We start from the raw sequence: 16,806 nt of genomic DNA, 5'->3' as shown, positions 1-16,806 counted from the left end.
TAACCTTATTTGGTTCCAACTTGCACCTTTATTTTCAATCTGTCCTTCAACACATTCTAATGAAACAGTGTACATGTATTGACATGTTTTTAATTAGCTGTCTGTCATACGTGGTGGGTAAGAGTTTGTTTGGAGACTATCTATCGATCCACTGCTAAACACTTGACTTTTAATCAATCCATTTTTATTTCATACAATGCCGTTTAGCATTTTAGATACAGTAGATCATGTTAGAATCTGATATGAGATCTGAGTGGTGATTATATTGATTTTGAGGTATATGACAATGTGATACAACACATTTGACAGGGTATTAATGTATATTCATTTTCTTATAAGCCCTCATTACCGGAGCGCCAAGTCTAGGTCCAAGAGGCTTCTAAACAGCTTCTACCCCGAAGCCATAAGACTCCTGAACATCTAATCAAATGGCTACCCAGACTATTTGCATTGCCCCCTTTTACACCGCTGCTACTCTCTGTTGTTATAATCTATGTATAGTCACTTTAATAACTCTACCTACATGTACATATTACCTCAACTAACCAGTGCCCCCACACATTGACTCTGTACCGGTACCCCCCTGTATATAGTCTCGCTGCTGTTATTTTACTGCTGCTCTTTAATTACTTGTTACTTTTATTTCTTATTCTTATCTGTATTTTTTTTAACTGCATTGTTGGTTAGGGTCTCGTAAGTAAGCATTTCACTGTAAGGTCTACACCTGTTGTATTCGCCGCATGTGACTAATAACATTTGATTTGATTTATACAGTATACTACTCACTCACTACTTCTTTACCACCCCACTAAATGTATCACTACTGAAACATAGTGGTAAAAGTTGCAGTGAAGGGAGAACCATGCACAGTAGTGATCATTTTGATTAACCTTCTATTACAGTTACAGATTAGCTAAGTGTATTTGCATACCAAAATAATAATAGATTTTACCCGATTTTCAAAACCTTTCAATTGAATTTAGAGAACTATCATCTTTATTGTTCTCTGCTAAATGTTCAATGTTGATTGTATGAATTTGAAACGTATTGATTGATTGAATTACAGTATTCTTATTCATATTTTCTTTGAAACTGCATTGTTGGTTAGGGTCTCGTAAGTAAGCATTTCACTGTAAGGTCTACACCTGTTGTATTCAGCGCATGTGACTAATACAATTTGATTTGATTTGATTATATAACTATGTAATACAGCTTACTATTTTGTAATCCAGCCACTGTGTATTGTACATTTTTATTGTGGTAATTTTAGTAGTCGTAGAATCATAACTGCAGTCATTACAATTTTAACCGTTTTTTTTTTTTAATATAGCACTTAATTCCCGAATCTGTTTATGCAGGCCCATTTTCAAATGTGTAGGCCACACACACACACACACACACACACACACACACACACACACACACACACACACACACACACACACACACACACACACACACACACACACACACACACACACACACACACACACACACACATAGACACACACAGACACACACACACGCACGGGCCTCTACAGCACATTACAAACACACAGCTGAAGCCCAGGTGGATTGGGGAACAAGCTGTTTTCACCAGCATCCTTCCCCTCCTCCTCCCCTCCCTTCCTCCCCCTCCCCCAGTCAGCAGAGCTGTCAGACAGGCAGCGCTTATAACGAAGGATAAAAATTTTTATTCAGATTTATTAATTTGAAAATAAAGCATGCCTGTCGACAGAGGGACAGTTCTTCTCAATCTGTCATCGTGGAGCCACTCGGCACTGACACTGGGATTCATTTGTCTTGTCGGCTCTGACAGTTGGATTCTCCCGGCGGTCCGAGGAGAGGGATCGCCCGGGGATTGTGAGAGCCGGATAAAACACATTCCGACAAGGAACAGCCTCTTCATTAATGCAAATGAGACCAGAAAAATGCTGGCTACTCCAGCTCCTGCAACAGCTACTTGGCTGCACACTCCTGGATCCGTCTCTGTTATTTTGGGTGGGTATGGAGAGTGGCTCTGGGTATGTAATGGCCTGGAGCTGTGACACTCAAACACAGAAATGGACATCAGGACAAACTTCTGGATCTCTTACTTCACTTTTACTAGTCCTTTCCAGGTAGGCTAGTGTTGTTTGCCTATTGAGGAAAATATGACACGCGAAACCTCTGGCCTTTCTTGAGATTTAAAAAAAGAATATTCGAAAAAAGCTCACAGAGACATACCAACTCCACAATGTACGCACACATTTTCTCATGCCTCCCCATTCTCCCTAACTGGATACAGACCCATTTCAATTGACTTATTCCTCTTGATCCTTGTTAACACTGTGATTGAATATAATATCTTGTGTAACATGTCAAGGGTTTTCATGTTGCTGTGACTGTGTCTCCATTTTAACCAAAGGGCAGGGGACTCAGAGGCTGTGGTTGTGTGGTGCCTCGCTGTAAAGGGCTGGATGAGCAGAAAGCAGGACGAGTTGTATTTTATTTTGCCGAGAGTCCTTTGACATTTATCTCTCTCCACCTGCTCTGTGACGCTGATTCCAAGTGACAGGCTCTCCTTTCTCACCCTCTCTGTCTTTCTCTCTATCCTCTCTGTCTCTCTGTCCTGCTCGGTCTCTCTTCCTCTCTTCCTCTCTGTTTCTCTCCATTTATCCTCTCTCGCCCTCTCTTACTGTCTTTCTCTATCACCTCTGTCTTTCTTTCTCTCGCTCTCTTTTTCTCTCCATCCTCTGCTTGTCCTCCCTGTCTTCAGTATCTCTCATTGCCCCTCTTCCGCATCACTTGTCCTCTACCCCCCGCCCCCCATGGCTCAGGTAGTTTGTACTTCTCAACCCCCTCATGCCCCCTCCACTCCAACTAGCCACTCAAATCACAATAACATAAATATAACCCGGTGGGGATGTGGGAGGATCGTTAAAAATAAATAGCTGTCAATCAAATATCATGTGACAGGAGAAAGAGAAAGACTGCATCCCGAACGGCATTCTATTCCCTATATAGTGCACTACTTTGGGTCAAAAGTATTGCACTTTATAGGGAACAGGGCGACATCTAGGACGCAGCCTCAGAGAAAGTTGGGGATGGTCATGGCGGAGACATGCGCGATGGGATTGCTTGCTCCTCTCCATTCCTAAGGTTTAAAGTGGGATAGCTTTTCCAATCCTTCAATTATCTAAATGGAGGAGATGGAGATAGAGCAGGCCTTGCCACTGTAGCTATCCTATAACACTCAGATTGGTTAATTGGTTATCTGCTCAAACAAGGGCCAAGTCCCAAATGGCACCCTATTCCCTATATAGTGCACTACTTTTGACCAGAGCGCTTGGTCGAAAGTAGTGCCCTACATATGCCATTTGGGGCACAATCGAGGTAGCAGCAGTATTTCACTCAGAGGCCTCTCCTTGTCAATAACACAGACAGGAGGAGAGTGCAGGGGGCCTCTCAACACAATCTCTCTGTATCTCTGGGTGACCTGTATGTACAGTCGGTATCATAAGTATTCACCCCAATCTGATTTATTTATACCTGTTGTTGCATTAAAAAGTGGGATTGAAATAGATTTAATGGTTATGTTCTTTTTGTCATTGATCTACACAAGATACTCCATAATGTCAGAGTGAAAATGAAATTATACACATTTTTACACACTAATACAAATGCAATAACTCAAATATAGTTGTTGCATAAGTATTCAACCATTTTGTTTAGGCAAGGAGTAAAATGTGGCTTAACAAATCACATAATAAGTTAGATGTAAAAGGGGTTGACAATAATAGGGTTTGACATGATTTTTTAAATAACTACCTCTTGCTTTGTCCCCCATACATACATACAACATCTGTAAGGTCCCTGTAACGGGCGTCGTAAGGAGTGGACCAAAATGCAGCGGGTATATTGATCACCTTCTTATTTATTGAAGGAAAAAACATTTAAACAAAACAAACAGCGAAAACAGTCCCGTAAGGTGCACAGACTATACAGGAAACAACCACCCACAAACACAAGAGAAAACTAACCCAACTAAATATGGCCTCCAATTAGAGACAACGACAACCAGCTGCCTCTAATTGGAGGTCATTACCAAAACCCCAACATAGAAATAGAAAACTAGATAAACACAGAATAATTATGCTGTGGATGATGTATAAATTGAGGTTTTACGGTAATAAAAATCATGGACAATATCATGTCTGCTGGGGTTATCTTTTCTACAATGATTCACAGTGGGTATGTACAGTGGGTATCATAAGTGATCACCCCCCTTGGATTTCTTCACATTTTATTGTTACAAAGTGGGATTAAAAGTTATTTAATTGTAATTTTATGTTGACGATCTACACACAAAATACTCTAATGTCAAAGTGGAAGACACTAATATATCTTGATTAGATAATTATTCACACCCCTGAGTCAAAACACCTTTGGCAGCTATTACAGATGTGAGTCTTCTTGGGTCTTTAAGAGCTTTGCACACCTGAATTGTGCAATATTTGCATATTATTATTTTCAAAATTCTTCAAGGTCTCTGAAAATGTGTTAGTGATCATAGCTAGACAGCAATGTTCAAGTCTTGCCAAAGAAATTCAAGCAGATTTAAGTCAAAACTGTAACTTGGGCACTCAGGAACATTCACTATGTTCTTGGTAAGCAACTACAGTATAGATTTGACCATGTAGGTTATTATCCTGCTGAAAGGTGAATTCCTCTCCCAGTTTCTGATGTAAAGCAGACTGAAGCAGGTTTTCCTCTAGGATTTTGGCTGTGCTTAGCTCCATCCCATTTCTTTTTATCCTAAAAACTTCCCAGTCTTTGCCGATGTCAATCATACCCATACCATGGTGCAGCCACCACCATGCTTGAAAATTAGGAGGCAATTACTCAGTGATGTGTTGTGTTTGATTTGCCCCAAACATAAGGCTTTGTATACAGGTCTATTTCTTTTTTTGCAGTATTACTTTAGTGCCTTGTTGCATACAGATGCATGTTTTGGAAAAAATGTATTCTGTGTATTTGTATTCTTATTTTTACTGTGTCATTTATTGTGGAATCACCACAATTTTGTTGATCCATCCTCAGTTTTCTCCTATCACAGCCCTTGAATTTAAAATCACCAATGGCCTCATGGTGACATCATTGAGCAGTTTCCTTCCTGTCCCGCAGCTCCGTTCAGAAGGACAACTGTATCTTTGATGTGTCTGGGTGTCCCGCAAGATGATCAGGGTGAAAGCGAAGGAGATCTACTCCATCGTGAGTGACAGTGGGGCCTCGGACTTCGCAGCTAGCGCAGGCTGGCTTGACAAATTCCTCGAGCGCAATGGGTTTTCAGTATGATGGCACACTACTGTTGGAAACAGACACTGGCTCAAATTGACGCCTGTTTCTAATAAGCGCCAGTTGTGTTCAGTGATCGAAGTTGAGTTGAAGTTTTACGATATGTCAACATTTGGTTCAGATACCTTTTTCAATACAGCGACTGTATGAACATCCTGTGCACACAGTACACCCAGGTTACATGCCAATGTCCAAAAATGTATCAACATGTGCAAATTATTAAAACACGTGAAATGAAACACATTCTCCAACAGGGTGTGTTTCACTCTGTTTACATTGTGATTTGAACGTAGCTACCTTGAAGAGTCATCTTCATTGCAAAGGATTCAACACTTTGACCTGCCCCATCAGTTCATTAACCTGACAATAAAATAAGTTCTCATGCTTCCAAAACGGCATCCAGTCTGCACATTCAAAAACCATCTAACACCCCTCCTCCTCCTTACACATTCCCCGATTGAGCAAATGACTCCACCGGCCACTTACTTCATCAATTGCCTTCATAATTTTAAAAGCCTTTTTTATGTTGTTGTTTTTCCTCTCGTATAGTAAATGGTGCCATAATTTAATATTTTAACGCATGTTAATGTGTTGTTTAACCTTCTAGCAACAATCAGGCATCTCTAAAAGGTTAACCTTGAACGTGAGCCAGGGCAGGCAGCGGTACAATAATGCGTCAATCTTTGAAAAACATCTCTGTCTAATGGACTGGTGGTTGATTGCCCGGCCCCATCTCGAGGTAGATGCCGTATATATTGGATAGGCATTAAAACCAGCATTTCTCAATTTTCTCCCTGCCACCCCTCAGGGTCAATGGATCGCTGGGGAGACGAAAGGCTGAGTCAGCTGTACTGTTCTGTTGCCTCTTAATTTATCTACGGGTTAGATTAGAGCTTCATTTAAGCCTCACCACTCTACTACCACCACAGGCGGGAAATTAAAGAAGATAAAAAAAAAAAATTAACTAAGAGACATTTTGCAAAGTTTGGGCTGGCGTTAATATGTGCATCAAATGGAGCTCAAATCGACATATTATTTTATTAAAGGTCTTTCTACAGGGAAAGGGGGATACCTAGTCAGTTGTACAACTGAATGCATTCAACTGAAATGTGTCTTCCGCATTTAACCCAACCCCTTTGTGATATAGATGACTTTCTATTGCTTAAGTCAAAAAAGAAATAGTAGCTACCATACAACAACAAAAATATCCTTTGTGTCTATCAGCAACATGAATGCTATGTGTTGCTGGAAGCTACAGAATGTGAATGGACGCTATGTTGTACACATTTTGTACAAAGCCTTCTCTGCAACTGGGGAAACACTATCAACATTGCAAATAAACAACGTCATGATGTATGTGACAGGCAGCTTGTACAGACACCCTCAGACTTCAATGGCTAAACGAAAGAAAGCAAAGGCTCTCCCTGTGTATAACTAGTTTCTAATGGTACATAACAACACATACAGTATCTGACAGAGAATGTCTCTCAATGGTTAAGCTATTAGAAGTCACAATGATGCAGCATTTCAGCTACGTTAACAAGCTTTAACCACCAAGCCACAGCATCAATACTCCATCCCCAGGTTTCCTGGTGTGTTCCACAGCTCATTCACTCATACAGTTGTCTGTCTTCATCCTAGACTATTTACTGAGTCCCAAATGGCACCATAAAGTGCACTTTATAGGGAATAGGGTGCCATTTGGGACACAGATGGTGTGTAACCAGGGGCCTCTAAGCTGTGAAAGGTACATGTGAGATGCCTGTGATACACTACTGTGACAGTGGTTGAGCTTGTTGAGCAATGGAGCCTGTCGTGTTCTGGGGCCCCTGTCCAAGTACAGTTCCCTTTTGTTCCATGATGTATTGATCCTTTCAGACCTCCCTTCCCCAATGTACTCCACACTCTGGTTCTCTCTCTCTCTCTCATTCTCTCACTCCGCTCCAATACCAGCTCCTGTCGTGTCTCCCATTTTAGACCTCCCTTCCCCAATATACTCCTCTCGTTCTCTCTCATTCTCTCTCTCATTCTCTCACTCCGTTCCAACCAGTTTTTAAATTCCTCCTTCATTTCCATTCACAGTTCACACCTCAGCAGCCTTCCCCACAAAACACACTCCACGTGGCTTAACTTCCTCAACGGGAGATCCCCTGCTTCCTTTGTTTTTCTGCTCCACTATGTGACTGATGTGCTGTATGTCCCAAGACTCCTGGCAGTATGCAATGGTTGTGGAATGGTGTGTTTTCTTGCTTTTATCAAAAGCAATTAATGCACAGAAACTATTACATAACATAAAGGTGTATCTAGTTGTCCTGATCACTCATAGGCTACAGTGTTTATATTTGTTTTGTGTGATGTGATATTATTTGTCCAATATTAGTCTCTGGTGACAGACTGTTAGATTTGTTTCTGGGTTCCAGTATTTGTCCGATATCTATAGTTCTATCTTGAACATACAGTAGTTGCAGTAGCTGCAGGGATATAGATCTGTCTCCCCGATACTGACTGTAGATGACACTGTTCCTATTTCTTGTTATCATTGATGGATGCATTACTCCATTATTTGCTCATCGATTGATAGGCTCAGCCCCATCCCTGTCTTGTAAAACAATGTACCATGTACCAATGTATATATATATATCTGTTACTGCCTCAGGGGAGGGTTAGGGGAGGGCAGACATCAATGTGTTCACCTCACCATCTATTGTTTTGAGAAATAAGGACAGTATGTTATGTTTTTCTGTACCCAACTCCAGACAAGAAAAGTCACAAGTCAGAAAGAAGAGGATTTTGAGAGTCAGCCGCCGCCTAGCATTAAGTCCATCGTCTTAGCAAACGTAGAAGCAGTGAATAGATGAGCCCTCATTCTCACACTTTGTCACACGGACTCTCTCTCTCTCCTATCCCATGTCAATAGAAGGACCAATCAGTCTGAAGAATGGTAAAGTGACTGTTCTGCCATGCTGTCTGATTAAATGTTATTCCATACTTTGGGTGAGATCTCAGTCCTTTTATTTCCTTTTTCACCTTACAATATCCTACATGGCATGCCACAAGAATCAAAGACAAACATGAAAATGCAGGGAAGGGACGTCCTAAAACCGTTCGGAGTGAGACAGAGAGATGTATCTACATAACCTCATCACATGAGTTGACTTGAAGCCAAGAGTAGAGGGGAAAGGTCAGCACAGTGTCTCAGCTACTATGCACTAGGCCAGGGTTTCCCAACTGGCGGTCCGTGGGTGGTTTTATTTGCCCCACACATAATAGAGAGACAAGTGATCACATACAAACGTAAGCAAGGTTTTAAATGATTATGTTTTAGTCAAATATTATTATTACGATCAATTTGTAGTCTATTATCTTCTAGCCCCTCGACCATCTGCTCCAGAATCTAGTTGATGAGCCCTGCACTAGGCACTAGCTAGGGGACCGACACTACACTAGCTTGGAGAACTACACTACACCGGCTAGGGGAACTACACTACACTAGCTAGGGGAACTAGGGCAGCAGGTAGCCTAGTGTTTAGGGCATTGGGCTAGTAACCGAAAGGTCGCTGGTTCGAATGCCCGAGCTGACAAAGTGAAAAATCTGTCGACGTGCTCTCGAGCAACCCTAATTTGCTCCAGGAGCACTGTACTACTATGGCTGACCCTGTAAAAAAAAAACATTTCACTGCACCTATACGTTATATGTGACAATAAAATAATAAAACTTACACTGCACCACTGTCAGCTCCCATTTGCTTCAGCCATGTCTGAGCCTAACAAACAGGGGTGAGCACTGCACACACACACACACGATATGTGGCTGATAATGGTAGAGAGTGTGTTTGCTGTTGCATTGTGTTGTCTCCCTGGCGTGATTAACACTGAGGCTCTTTCATAGATGAGAAACATGATATAAGGCATGTCATTAATTCATGTCTACTGAAATGCAGCGATAGTACTGCTAAAGTCAATCTTTTTCAAATGCTACCTGTCAGGTGTCTCTCTTCATGTTTTATCAGAGAGAACTGATACCACATAATACCTCATTTGTATAATTTCATTACTTTTGTATAATTTCAGCCAGTAGTTTAAAAAGTGGTGGTCACGACCACAAATGGGTCCCTGTTTTTTTTTGTGTTAGAATATCTTGTGCTTATTATCCCGAAGTGCATCTTTAAGTAATCATGAGAGTGATACACTATAGGTAACGGTACGAGTCAAATAAATCTACGGAATGCGAATTCATTTGATAGAGTCTTTGGATTACACTTTCTACATAGAAAAGACATTCTGCTATGTTCTTCTAAACACAATCTAGAGATAAAAAGACAACTCTCTTGCAAAAGAGATGAGAAATGTTATGTTATCGACAGAAGAAGCAAAGCAAGGCCACTGAAGTTCTATATGTACGTGTGAGGGGCTAGGGCTGCTCCTCCCCTCATGGTGTTACATTTGACAGGACTGTTAGAAGCTGCTGCCGTCGTAATTTATAATAACTGGGATTAGATTACAGAGAATCATATTAGCCGGGGCAATATTGTCTCATATGAAATGAACAAATACATTGCAAAGACAATCCTTATTATACAACTGATCACTGCTGCAATTAATGTCGCCATTTTGGTTTATTCGCATTTTTTTTTATTGTATTTCAATTGGTTTGTGCATGAATGATCGCGTGTTCTTCCTTATGGTTTCGAGATTGTGGTTTTACCTACATTACCGTTCAAAAGTTTGGGGTCACTTAGAAATGTCCTTGTTTTTTAAGATAAGCACATTTTTTGTCCGTTAAAATAACATTACAACACCAGTCTCAACGTCAACAGTGAAGAGGCGGCTCTGGAATGCTGGCCTTCCAGGCAGAGTTGCAAAGAAAGAGCCATATCTCAGACTGGTCAATAAAAAGAAAAGATTAAGATGTGCAAAAGAACACAGACACTGGACAGAGGAACTCTGCCTAGAAGGTCAGCATCCCGGATGTTGAGACTGGTGTTTTGCGGGTACTATTTAATGAAGCCTCTAGTTGAGGACTTGTGAGGCGCCTGTTTCTCAATCTAGACACTGTAATGTACTTGTCCTCTTGCTCAGTTGTGCACCGGGGCCTCCCACTCCTCTTTCTATTCTGGTTAGAGCCTGTTTGCGCTGTCCTGTGAAGGGAGTAGTACACAGTATTGTACGAGATCTTCAGTTTCTTGGCATTTTCTCGCATGGAATAGCCTTCATTTCTCAGAACAAGAATAGATTGCCGAGTTTCATCAGAAAGGTCTTTGTTTCTGGCCATTTTGAGCCTGAAATCAAACCCACAAATGCTGATGCTCCAGATACTCAACTAGTCTAAAGAAGGCCAGTTTTATTGCTTCATAAATCAGAACAAAGGTTTTCAGCTGTGCTAACATAATTGCAAAAGGATTTTCTAATGATCAATTATCCTTTTAAAATTATAAACTTGGATTAGCTAACACAACGTTCCATTGGAACACAGGAGTGATGGTTGCTGATAATGGGCCTTTGGTTTGGACAACAATTGGACAGAGAGTAAGAGGGGTGAGAACTAGAGGAGGAAGAGGAGGATGAGGAGGTGAAGAAGTAAGAGGAGGAAGAGGTGAAGTAGGACGGGGAGAAGGAGAGGACGGGGAAGAGGAAGGGGAGTCAGGAAGAGAATAACTGATGAAATCAGAGCGACTGTGGTTGACCATGTTGTCAACCATGGGATGAGCATGAGGGAGGCTGGGCAACGGGTTCAACCAAATCTGAGCCGCTATACTGTTGCAGGAATCATCCGGATATTTCGAAATGAGAACCGGCAAGCAACTATAAGTGCTGTAGTCTTAATGGTACAGTAATATGGACTGTACCTTCATAATGAGAAGGATCTATCACTAAAACCATTCAAATGTTTTTACAGAACTGCAAGAAAACCAGTATCTGGTGGAAGAGGTTGACTGTTCATCCCAGAGCAGGAGACCCACATTGTAAATATGGTCATTGCAAATAACTGCATCAGACTCAGAGAACTGCAGGACCACATAATGGCAGATAACACCATATTCCACAACGTCAACAGAGTGAGTCTCTCTGCATTGTCTTGTCTACTGAAAGGCAAAATAATTAGGATGAAGAGGCCGTACAGATTCCCTTTCGAAAGTAACTCAGACCGTGTAAAACAACTGAGATATGAATATTTGCAGGTAAGCTATACTATCCTATCATTGGTACTGGAAGTGTATGGTGCTACATCGTATTGACTGATCCCTGTCTTTTCATACTGTGTTACATTGTTTTGTCTTGTCTCTTTCAGAGAGTCATGGAGCTAGAAGCAGATGCAGTGCATCATGAGCTAATATATGTGGACGAGGCAGGTTTCAACCCTGCAAAAACAGCAGAAATATCATGGACACCGTGCCATCATCAACGTCCCGGGACAACGTGGTGGCAACATAACAATGTGTGCGGCTATTAGTAAAAACGCCCTTCACCATCATGCAATCCTAGGCCCATACAACACTGCACACATTATCACATTTCTGGACACCCTCCACAACAGACTAATCCCTAATGACCAGGGGCCAGAGCAGCCCAGCTATGTTATCATCTGAGACAATGTTAGTTTCCACCGGGCTGCTGTGGTTCACAGGTCACCCACTTTTCAACGCACTCAATCTCCCCCCATGCTCTCTGTTCTTGAAACCTATTGAAGAATTCTTCTCTGCATGGCGTTGGAAAGTGGATGATCGCCAGCCCCACGAACGCATACCCCTTCTACAGGCAATGGAGGAGGCTTGTGGAGACATCGATCAGGGGTCATGCCAGGCCTGATTACAGCACTCCAGGCGATACATTCCACGCTGCCTAGCTCAAGAGAACATCGATGAAGTCTTATGGCCAGACCCACAAAGAAGGCGAGATGTAGCCACATTTTTTTCTGTTCTTTTTTTTCTAGCCCAAATGTTTTTGTTTAATTCTACAGCACTTTTGTTGTTTGAGGAGTGTTCGAACATTTTGAGAAAAAAAATATATAACTTTTTCCCCTTATTTGTATTGATAGTGTGTTACGTTCGGAATACACATCCGTACTTTACACATTTGGATACCTTTGTGTATGTGTGTTAACTACATGTATGACAAAACTGTATTGCAAACAGCTATGCCCTGCACACAGAAAAAGCATAGTTGGTGCTTTGTGTGCTTATTCAAATGATGGTTTGGGTGTACTGTATTGACGCAACAACACAATTTTTTTTAAATAGTTTGAAGAGTTTTTCAAGAATTGTTTGCTTTTGCAAGAAATGTATAATGTTTTGCTGGTTTTAGTATGTAGAGTTTTGCAAAAATAGCCTATAGTTTCAAAGATTGTGCCTAAGCACTCAGAAAAAACTGTAAACAAGAATGTATTATTGGTTAATGTGTCTTGTGGCCATGCATAGAACAGAATAGAATAACATCAGCATATGTTTAGCTAGCTAAATGTCTTGGCTGATAAGAGAGCTCAGCAGATGTTACTTAGTGTAAGGATGTCTGGTGCTGCAACAACATACACCCCCTCAGGTATTCTCATTATTCTCTCACTTAGCAGATGGCAGGAAAACTTTCTACACTTACCCCTTCTACATCATACATATTCTGACTTCTATTTACATAGCCACTGACTCACAGGCAGCTGAGGCGAGTAAGAGAGAGAGAGAGTAAGGGAGAGAGTGAGTGTGTGTGTGTGTGTGCACGAAGTGTGCCAAGTGTGTGTGTGTGTGTGTGTGTGTGTGTGTGTGTGTGTGTGTGTGTGTGTGTGTGTGTGTGTGTGTGTGTGTGTGTGTGTGTGTGTGTGTGTGTGTGTGTGTACAGCAAGAGATAGTACCAAGCTCAAGGATTCAACTGCAGCTTGCTGGCTTCACCTGGGACTGTGGGAGAAGAGAGTCTGACATGTCACTGTCAGTACAGCTCAAACTTGATATGCTAAACAGCTGTATTCCAATGGGCTCATTTGTATATTTTTGATTGTACTGTATATGTTATTCTTGTTATAAAAACAACCCCCTGACCTGATGATAGTCAAGAAAAATATATGATACAGCACATTCAGCTTAGAACACTGTTGGGTTCTAGGGAACATGTCGGATTTGATTGAAAAATGAAGTGGTTTGTTACTCTAGACAATTTTCGCCTACATGAGTATTCTATTCCATTCCATTCCATTCCATTCCATTCAATTCCTAAAAATCTCCCTTTTTAACCTGAGTGCAAATCTAGCTTTCTGAATAGTACAGCATTGTTCATACTTTACTTCCACACTAGAGAGCTTTGGCTCTCCCCCTAGCACCCTCCCTTAGCTGTGTATGCCCACTACAACAGCAGGAGGAGTGGTGCTAGAGGACTGAGGGCTGTGCTGTGGGTTTTCGTCCCAAATGCCCCCCTATTCCCCATAGGGCTCTGGTCAAAAGTAGTGTACTATATAGGGAATATGGTGTCATTTGGGACAAAGCCCTGTGTTGTGCAGCCTGGGCCTTAAGGGCACTTTTCAGCCTGGCCAGACGCACGCGGGCCTTACTGCTTGGCTGCGCACCATGGGTCACCGGCTTACATTAGGAGCACCCAGCCAAACCCAGCCATGCGGGGCCCTCCAACATACAGACAGCACTGTAGACCTACCTACCTGAAATACTAACAAACAATGTGAGAGCAGTGTGTAGTCTCAGTGCACCAAAATGCAGGTGTAAATTTGCACAGATACAAGCATGGTTATAGGCTATTCTAAATAAAATGTTACATTGTATCAAATTAAATATGAATAACATATGGTAATGTTGTTATTAAAATGTTGCCTCCAATGTATTTCAGTGTGATCATTCTACTTAGTAGGTGGATTCTTCTTCTCTGGTGTTAATGTTTAAATAAGTAGGCCTACCTTCTCTAATAATTTTCCTAAATGAAGGGGATTGTCAATTGTTTTGATTCATGTCGGCTACCTTGGCAACAGGCAGGGGAAATTAAATGGACTGGTGTGGAGAGAAAATGGAGACACGTCTGTGGTCAGAGGGGAAAAATACAGCAGACCTCTTGTGTCAACCACTATTATTTATTTGTAGTTCAGGTTCTATCCATCACATGGTTGCCACTCTGAACAGCCTATTCTCAGAGACGTAACATAGCAAAAGTATATCCAGGACACTCGAATTAGCATGACATGATACATTTGGTATGGTTACATAAGACAGAAGATTACTTAAGTCAAAAACTAAAGGAGGTTGGTTGGCCGGGTGTATAACGAGAAAGTCTAGTAACCGAAAGGTTGTGTGTTCAAATCTCATCACGGAGAACTTTAGTATTTTAGAAACTTCGTAACTACTTACTACTTTTTTAGCTACTTTGCAACTACATAGCATGTTAGCTAACCCTTCCCCTAACCTTAAACTTTTCACACGTGTGTCCAAATATCTCTAACGGTCGCCCCAGCGTGAGTTGTTTTATGCACGTGAAGTAAGAATGCACTCACTGTTCAAAAGTTGATTGTTACGCAACTGGACAGTTAACACGCGCTACCTACTAATTATCTATAGGCTATGTTTCAACCTGTGAATTTAAAATTATTTTCTAACAAGTTGAATTTTCTAACAACAGTTTGAATTGAGGTGTGTTCTGCCTCCTCATTAATTCACATGGAATTAGCCCATCTCAGTGTTGAGGACAATTTATGTTTGAGGCTTTACTGAGTCAGACAAACTTCCCTCTTCTAGAAGAGTCCTTTCCCATTTTTTCTGCACATCAAGTATGCAGACATTTGCGCAGTCTTGCACAAACTGGCACATTTTCTGGCTGACGCTCACATTGTTGTTTTCTTTACAAATAAAAGCTTTGGACATGTGTGCGTTCCTATCAAAATAAGTGCCTTATTTTCTGTATATCGTGTTGTCGTTTGTACTGTAGCATACAGTATGTATGTATGTATGTATGTATGAATGTATGTATGGAGCATAATGTATTTATAGTTTTATTCACGTTTTCAAGTACTGGTGACAAATAATGCATTCTGAATATTGCATAGATTGGAATGGACACCTATGATGTGTGTAAAATACTTTTGGGGTATTTTGTTGCACTGATTATATTGAGCTAATTCTAAGCTATTTGCCAGCTATGTGTAGCGCCATGTTTATTGACATGATACAATGCACTCTGGGTGTCACTTAAACATATGTCAGACCAAAGATGTTATAATGAGGTGAAGGAATGGTTCGCTTATCTTTTGAGTAAACTTCCAGAAGTGAATGAAGGGAAGTGATGGATCATAGACGACACACCCCCTTCAACATGCATACTGCAAACTGACCAAACTCATCTTGTCTCCTCTTATTATCTTTGCTTGAAGCGAGAAAAAAAACATGGCGGTGCGCACAAACTACCATTGTCAGATTACTTTAGATTTTTTAGAAAGTGTTTATTTCGTTCAATGTTGAGCTCACCCGTGATGTGATGAATTATAAATATGAATTGCTATTAGCTAATTCATATTTTGGTTTCTGTCAGACCAGAGTTCTCTAAATATGACCGCTTATGTTACGGCAATCTTTCTTCAGTTAGCGCTAGGACTAATGTAGCCTACATTTTCCAGTTTGGATGATTGTGTATGCTGAAGCTACGTCTGTGAATGTCTGAACATTCCCAGCTAGCGCAGTGGATCTGGGGCGATTCCGGCTGAGAGTCGGGGCACTCGGCTGAGAGTCAGACTCGGCCGACGTCATAGCTAGGATGCAGGGATTGAGTTCGGGCTGATTCCGGTGTGAGTTATCTGGCCCAAATGTATTACTTGGGGCTCGGGACGATTCCGGAGTGAGTTATCTGGCCCAAATGTATTACTAGGGATTGGGGCTACTCTCTGGTAGATGATTACAAGGGCCGCTTTATATAACATTTCATTTTTTATTTTTCCATATTTTCTCATTGTTTCTGTGATCAAAAAATACAATTAACATTTATATTAAATTCTTTAAGAGTCCTGTTTAAGTAGTATTTTAGTATTTTGATACTTCGTGCAAGGCAATTGATAAACATTAAAAACTTTGTGGATGGAGCCTCCCGAGTGGCGCAGCGGTCTAAGACACTGCATCGCGACGCAAACTGCGTTGCTACAGATGCTAGTGCGATACCCGTGTCGGCAGCGACCGGGAGACCCATGAGGCGACGCACAATTGGCCCAGCGTCATCGAGTAAGGTCAGGGTTTGGCCGGCCGGCCGGGATGTCCTTGTTCCATCGCACTGTAGCGACTCCTGTGGCGGGCCAGGAGCATTCAGGTTGACACGGTCACCAGGTGTACGGTGTTTCCATTTTTTGGGAGGTGGATGGGTATAATTTGTATGCATAAAATGTATAATAGCAATATTTAAAATGTCTAAATCTGGTAATTTTGTATACATTTATTTACATTTGTATCGGGCTGCTTCTGGGGGGGATTCTGGTAAGGTGCTGGCAAAGTCGGCTGAATTCCTGTA

The sequence above is a fragment of the Salmo salar genome, chromosome ssa23 (genome assembly GCF_905237065.1).
Source record: "Salmo salar chromosome ssa23, Ssal_v3.1, whole genome shotgun sequence".
In the NCBI taxonomy this organism is placed as follows: domain Eukaryota; kingdom Metazoa; phylum Chordata; class Actinopteri; order Salmoniformes; family Salmonidae; genus Salmo; species Salmo salar.
The sequence above is the reverse complement of the archived record's forward strand: the minus strand, read 5'-3'. Positions refer to the sequence as shown.